General features: G+C 38.5%; 1 long non-coding RNA gene across 1 annotated transcript; it reads left to right on the forward strand.

Annotated features, from left to right (window-relative positions):
• Positions 1-3,069, forward strand: LOC122418489 (uncharacterized). Its single transcript, XR_006262517.1, has 2 exons — positions 1-497; positions 2,727-3,069. It is a non-coding gene; the product is annotated as an uncharacterized lncRNA (long non-coding RNA).
• Positions 3,070-7,501: the final 4,432 nt, after the last annotated feature.

A 7,501-nucleotide genomic window follows, 5' to 3' on the forward strand; every position in this document is an offset into this window, starting at 1 on the left:
TGGAAGGCTTGGTGGAGAGTGGAGAGGTTTCTACCTCTCGTGCACGTAATGTCTCAATCCCTCGAGAACTGACACCACTGACTCTATCATTATAGCAGCTTCTTCCCTTAGCCTCCTTTTCCCATCCCTCTCTTAACAGTCTTGCACGAGATATCGAACCGGCTCGTTGTACCGGAGCACACCAGCAGCAGCAGCAGCAGCAGCAAAATAGCTTGAGCAACCACAAGTGTTGGTCTCTTCGCTCGATACTCCCTGTGTGTAGTGAGAATAAATTATGTACATAGTAAAATATAAACCTCCTAAAAGTAACTTCGCCAAGTGCCTTGGGGGCTCCTTTATCTCTTCCTTTCACAATAAAGATTATGTGTATACATATACGTATAGTATTATTCAAAAGTTTCAAAACACCCCCTCTGATTAGAAAAATCGTTTTTATTTATTCTTCAACAAACGGCAGCTTATGCGGACGAGGATATTCGGTCCTTTAAAAACTGCAGGTACGAATAGATGGAAACTTTGTTCTTTGTTTAATTGTATACTCGAGCACTTTGTTCGTTGATGTTTTTCCTCAAAATTTCGCCTTTTCATGTTTTTGTTTTATTTTTTTGATAATTACTGTTCGCGAAATCGGCTCGTTGAACACCTTCAAATTTTTCATATTTTGTTTGGAAGGGCGCCTTCTTTTTAGGTTTTGTTTGTCAAATTTTACAGCTGAAGAATTTACATTTTTTTTTTACAAAATGACGACTCTCCTTTTCAGAGTAAAATTTCAATGTTTTAGTTAATTTTGCGAGCTTTTGTTGCTGCAACTCCGCAGAGTAAATGAGAGAGAGAGAGAGAGAAGAAATGAAAAAATAGTGAAAAAAAGGTGGAGAAATGAGATTAGCAGCATTGCGGTTAGTCTCCTTCTTCGGCGTGCTGCACGTCGTCCTGCAAGTAGCACCAGAACTTCCTCAAATTTATGGCTACGAAAGGCCACGTTTGAATACCTTTCGTTGTGCTCAAAATGTTACCTTGCCAGATCTTGAATGTTAATTTTCTTCAAAATAACACGTCCGGATATTTTTTTTTTCGAAATCGCATTAAAGAGAATTTAATATTCATGGAATGTTGACTTTCGAGAATTTTAAAACTGCTCGCGATGATATTTTTTTCCAAAATATCAACTTTCGACCGAGCTTTCGACAGTTCTTCAACATTTTTCTAACGTTTTGACATCTTGGAAGAACTCTCAGCTCGATTGCTCATTCTATGGTCCCTTGTTTCACAAAAATCGATACCTTCGAGCAGCTCGTAAATTTAAAATTTATTTACTTGTATTTTCTATTTCGAGTTTCAATAACGAAATTTTTAAAATTCAAATGAGATTAAATGCAATGAAAAATGAGTCTAACGCAAGGAGTTTCCTCGTTAATCGATGCTTTTTTGTTTCATAAGATTTTTGGAACAATAAAAAATGATTGAATGCTTCGATATGATCGGATGCATTCGCTGAAATGAGATCTTATTTTTAAAAATGATTATTATTTGTTTTTATTCAAGCATTCATCAGCTCTGTTAAACTTTGTTTCATTGTAAGGTAAAGAAGAAAAATGGGATTAGTTCGTGAAACTTGTAACATATTATTAATTTATTTCGTTCGCTTCCGTGAATTTGGCATTTCATTTCACACGCAAATTCGTCATATCAAGATTCTTTACAAGGCATTATATTCGCTCAAACTTATTTTCTTCATTTTCACACCAATCTCGCACTCATGCACTCACTCATATACTCAAAATGACGCTGAAGTTTGCAACGTTGGAGTCCAACGAAATGATCTAAAAAAATTCTCCAAAAATTTCAGTAATTCTCCAATTTCGTTTTCTGTCCAATTTCCAATTCGTAGTTTTTCAACCTGCACTGATACTTTTTGAAATAAAAAATTGGTTAATTAAAAATATTTTTTCCCTCGTTTCGTTGAACTCCAACGTTGCAAACTTCAGCATTATTACTCAAAACCGTTTTTATAGCCGCGTTTTGAAAATGCATAGATGAAAATACAAAAATAACAAAGAGAATATGTTGCTTATCTCAATAATTGGTGGGATTTCCCTCGTTGGCTCGTTTCGTGTGTTCCGGGCTTCCCTAACAGCTCTCAATTTGGCAACGTAATTGACTCGGGTGTCCACAGCAAGGTTGCGAGTTGTGCAGAACGCCCTGGTTAAGTTTATCGAAGTACGTAGACGAGCGATATCGGAGGTGTTGGTCCGTCAACGACTCCGGAACGAAAGAGAACGAGTTCGAGCGATAATAATTTGCGAGGACCGCTGATGAGGATCAATTGATCATGCGCAAGCGATTATCCTCAAAAATTTAGAGAGGGATTTCCTAACGCGCGAAATTTTTATATTTTTAAATGTACCTTCTGCTAAACGGCGGCTCGTTACAAACTTTTGAACGAAACGATAGTTTATACGCCAATAATCTTTGAAGGAAGGCAGAATGTTCGTAATCCCTGAAGGATTCAAAAAGCTGCTCTAATCCCTCGAGTTTTAAGCCGTAGGATGGTGGGAGCGAAGGGGGGGGGGGGGGTACGAAGTAAACCTAATCGATAATAAATTTAATCAAGCTGCGCAAAAGCAATTGATTCCTCCTTACCATTTTTTTTATAAGCTCGAGTCTGCAATCATTTCTCGTTTTTATTTCATCTGAATTTTATTGTTGCCCTTAATTCTCATTCACAGATAGCGGAGCCTGAGTTCATGGTTGCAAAAGCATCTACCAAGATGAAACGAATCGAGGAGGTGGAAGGTTTTTTCAGTTGCTGATGTAAATTAGAAACTCGTGTAACGAGAGGAACAAATTCGCAAAGTGTTATTATAAAACGCATCGAAAACTCCGTGACATGTCGACTTACCTTTGTTTCAGGCATTCCATCGTTTTTCGCTTTGAGCAAACTGCAATTAGCCTCCAGGAGGCGAAACGACGATTGGAAATTCAATCTGCTTTGCCAGAACAAGAGCACATGGTCCAAAAACTAATGGAGAATCGAACTTGTTTTTTTGAATAAATATTTTATTGAAACTACCCTTACTCCCATCCCAACGGCTTCCATCGACTTCCCTCATCTCCGTTGTCTTCCAAAACTTGTTGAAATTGTCGTGGCGTGCGAACAAACAGCTTCGTATTTTTTATCATTTAAGGAGGGTTGCTAGCGACGATACAATGTGCCATGCTAAACCATGTTAAATACATTAAAAATTTCAAAATTATAAGAATTTCATAAAATTTGGGGAACATATTCTTTAGTGCCAAATTTGACAATACGAATTTTTTAAGATTTTTCTTCTGTACAGTTATCGAGTAATTGATCACTAAAGTTCACGCGTATAAGGATAGCGTTTCCATATATATTTCGGGCATAAGAAATCTGCTTCAATGCTTAATTACTCGATAACTAAGGAGAAGAAAATTTTGAAAAAATGGTGTCTTCGCACTTGATGTTGAAGAACATTATCACCAAATTTGATAAATTTCTTATAATTTTGACGAATGTAGCCAGCACCCTCCTTAACCCTCTCAGACCGAGACCTATTTCGCGTTGATGGAAAATGATTCCCTTCATAATTTTATCTCAAAATACTTTCTAGTTTCCGAATCCATTGTGACAGTTCAGTTTTTTTTTTTGGGAAATATGAATTTTTGAATGTTCGCTACGGGCAGCACCAGGTCCTTGGGGAGCAAAATGAGGAAAATTTATGAATGAATCTAGCACCAAATACCTTAAATACATCATATTAGCTTCATTTTGAAAGGAAATAGCGTTTGGAGTACGAAAAAAAAATTTGTACTCACTTTTCTTTTGCGATAACTAAAGCACCTTTTCACACAACGCCAACTCAACATGAAACGCCGACTTCATATTGACATTTCGATGGGTTAAAGCAGTTTATCTCTTGGTTTAGGAGTTTCTATGGTGCAATCTAACCTTGCTTGATGGAAATAGTCAGTTAGAACCCCGACCTTACTGACCGATGCAGTTTTTTATTGGGCGGCCTGGAAGCGCGTATTGCGTAGAAGCAACATACGGTCCGAGAGGGTTAATATGGGAGTCGGAACGAAAGTGAAAATTGGAAAAAAACACCAGCCCCCGAAGCGTTTAAATAAAAGGAATTTTTTCCAAATTTAATTCCGGAATTTCTGATTTTCATTTCGTTTTTTTGGTACCCGGCGTTGGGTATGCTTGCGATGACTCTTTACTTCTGTGTAGCGGAAACTCGATTGATCAATGAAACTCCAAGGATCCGAAATCAATGATAAAAAGTAGGGTCGACGGATGTTCGGAGTCCGTATTAATAGCTAGAATCGGTGAAACGATCGGGGAATCGGATTTTTCGTATATACTTATCCGAAGCGTGTAAATGTTTCGAATTACAAGTGTGGATCGTCAAGTTTTAATTGGGATCGTATCACATGCTTCATGGACCGTATCCCGCTTCGTTGTGGAATCTCTTTGAGGGTGAAAAGTGAATAAAATTGTAGGAATTCAATGAATCTAGAAAAACGGTGTGCCGGGAGGGAGTGTTTATTTTCGTTGAAAGCTTTATAATATCGATGAGAGAATTTTCATTTTCGAAGCAGGACCTTTTGACATCGAGTGCTTCTTCAAACTTTAAAACTTCGGCTCAATGATTTTTTTACAATTTTATTTGACTGCTGACTGAGAGGGAAGAGGAAAAAATAAATGGAAAAAATAAAAAAATAAATAAAAATATAAATGTACGCACTGCATTCGCGGAAAGTTCGTTTGTACTTGCTCGTGCGCCCATATGTGTGAGCAAATATTACGACTCCCTGGGCATTTCAGAGGTTGTGAAAAAAATGAGAGAAAAAGAGCGAGAAAAAAAGGAAGGGGAGAGGAAGCCCGTTTCAACGCGGACGTTTCACCTGTCCGACGAAATTTACCAGGGAATTGTTAAAATTGGATTTCCGGGTCAATCTCATTCCAGCCTCGAATTTTTACGTCGTCACGTATATTTTTTTCAAAAGTTCGCTTTTGCAAATGTTCCACACATTTGTTCATTCTCGGGGCTATTACCAGCTCGTACATCCCTGTAAAAATGGCACGTAAATGTTATTTTTATTAATAATAACGCGACTACTAGTTACATCCTCGTAAAGTCTGTTTTAATGGATTAACGACCCGGCTCAGGCTGATTGTCCATTGCAGATTTTTTCCACCAGTCGAGTTCAAATCTTCATTGAGGCAGAAAAATTCACAAAGAAATATTGAGAAAAATAATGTCGAAACAAGGTCGCAAGGAGGTTATGAAAAAATGTAAGTTCAAATTTGGAACAGTCGTAATTGAGTATCAGAGTGAGATAGAAACATTCAAAGCTTGTGTTTGGAATCGTATTTTGGTAAACTCAGAGAACGGCGTTCGATTTATTGCATTATCTCAGCTCCGTCTGCTCTCGAAACGAGCCCTTAGATATCAGCGAAAATCGATAATCGATATTGTAAATTCGCCAAAAATCACAAATTCAAAATAAATTGTTGAATCCCTCGCCGTTTCAAAGGAAATTTCAAAACCATTCGAACCAGCTATCCGAAAAATGTCTCTTGCAAATCCAACTCAAATTACTGCCGTTTTACTAAATCGGTAGATAAAAAAATTCAATCGCATTCGCCATGCAACGCCAACGCCGAAATCGTATTTTTCAACCGCAAACGAGTCTCGCCCTTCCATCTGTATAATCCATAAAAAGTGTTATAGGAAAAGCCTGTATTTTCCATCGTTTTTGACATAAAAGGTCGTGCCCCGTACATTCGGGAGGCTTTGAGAAACTAACTAAAGCCCTTCATCTCCTTAATTCGCCTTGTCGTTGGATGCGGCTCCCGTATCCGAGCAGACGTAAGTCTTCCTCGGGCTCCGCGGACTGGATCAAGCGAGGAGATCGTGCTGCTATTCCACCCCCTTTTTGTCTTTAGCTCTCTCGCGCCCAGGCCCCCGTATCGTTGTCGTCGACGAGAGAGTTAGAACGCGGAATTTTTATTGAGGATTAGCTCTCTGCCTCGATATACCACGAGAGTATAACCACAAACTTGGGGAACGGGGAAGCTACGCAAGTTTGTGAATAGTAATAGTAACTGACGCGTTGAATATCGATCGGGAGAGAAAGAGGCTGGATTTACAGGGCGAACCTTCGCGACTCTCGGGATGGGAATAAAAATGTTGGAATGACTAAAATTTCGAAGAGCTAAAATCTCGAGTTTAATAAACTTTTAGTGATAATACGGAAACCGCTGAATTCGACTAGAGCTTTGAATGTCGAAAATAACGAAGTCGAAACTTAAAGGTTCGAAGCACGTTTATATCGAAAATAGAATGTAACAATCGCCCATGGAACGACGACTAAGATATCGTTTATCCAAAATTTCGATTCATAAATTACTGCAGTCAGCTATACTGTGAATATTCACAATTTCGAAAATATGATAACGAAAGACCAAATGTTACTGAGGTTGAAATACTGAAAGACCGAAGAGTCGAACGGTCAAAATGGCTAAACGTCAGAAAGTCGACCGATCGAAGTAAAGGAATGGCAGCGAAGCTCGAAATACACGCGTCTCCTCACTCGCTTACTCAGACCGGTGACCTCCAATTTCGAAAATGGCCATTTTGACTTTCGCCTTTCCGAGCCATCGCTAGTCTGCATGCCCAAGTTTTATAGGCTCGAAAAATTCACTTTAGATTTTTTGCTACTGTTACGAATATTCTAGATCTCTGTATTATTCTCTGTATTATTATTATTATGAGACACGTGATCGGGGTAAGCGGGGAGACTCGATGCCGAAAAATATAACGAGAGCTGGCAGTTGAATCCGAGCCGTGCAAGAGCTACGTACGTAATACGTAAATAAGGAATAAATACTCTGTATACATGTACACGAGCGTACGAATTATTATTATCCTCCCGCCCCAATCGGAAAATAACCTAACACTACTTCGTATTCTGGTCTGTTTATGAAACAAAACTATCGAAATGTATCGAATTTCGAGTATAAATACGAATTCAAATAGTCGATCGGAAATAAGAATTTCGAATTACTCATTTTCCTCCAATCTGGTATGACAACTTGAAAAATTTCGAAATATCGACAACTCTGTAATTTGGTTATTTGACATCGGTACTTTTCGACTGAAATTTGAAAATGTCGATATCGACAATGCGTCCGTGTGATAATTATTCCACAGTATCTTTCTTCATACACGTGCGCGTTTTATAGTGAACAAATATTCATTAACATTCACGCTGGAAGAGCCAATTATGAGCCGATGAGAGGGCCATCATTATTCCGTTCACCAGACTCAATTCCAGTCTCGATTATTTCACGTGTATTCTCGAAAGAGCGAGTGTCCATTTGGTACGATGATACGTGCCCTATCACACGTTACACGCATATACAAACCACGTCGTTGTTCACTGTCGCTAGCTTAACGATTATCAAGCGAGA

Source organism: Venturia canescens, chromosome 11 (genome assembly GCF_019457755.1).
Source record: "Venturia canescens isolate UGA chromosome 11, ASM1945775v1, whole genome shotgun sequence".
Classification (NCBI taxonomy): Eukaryota; Metazoa; Arthropoda; class Insecta; order Hymenoptera; family Ichneumonidae; genus Venturia; species Venturia canescens.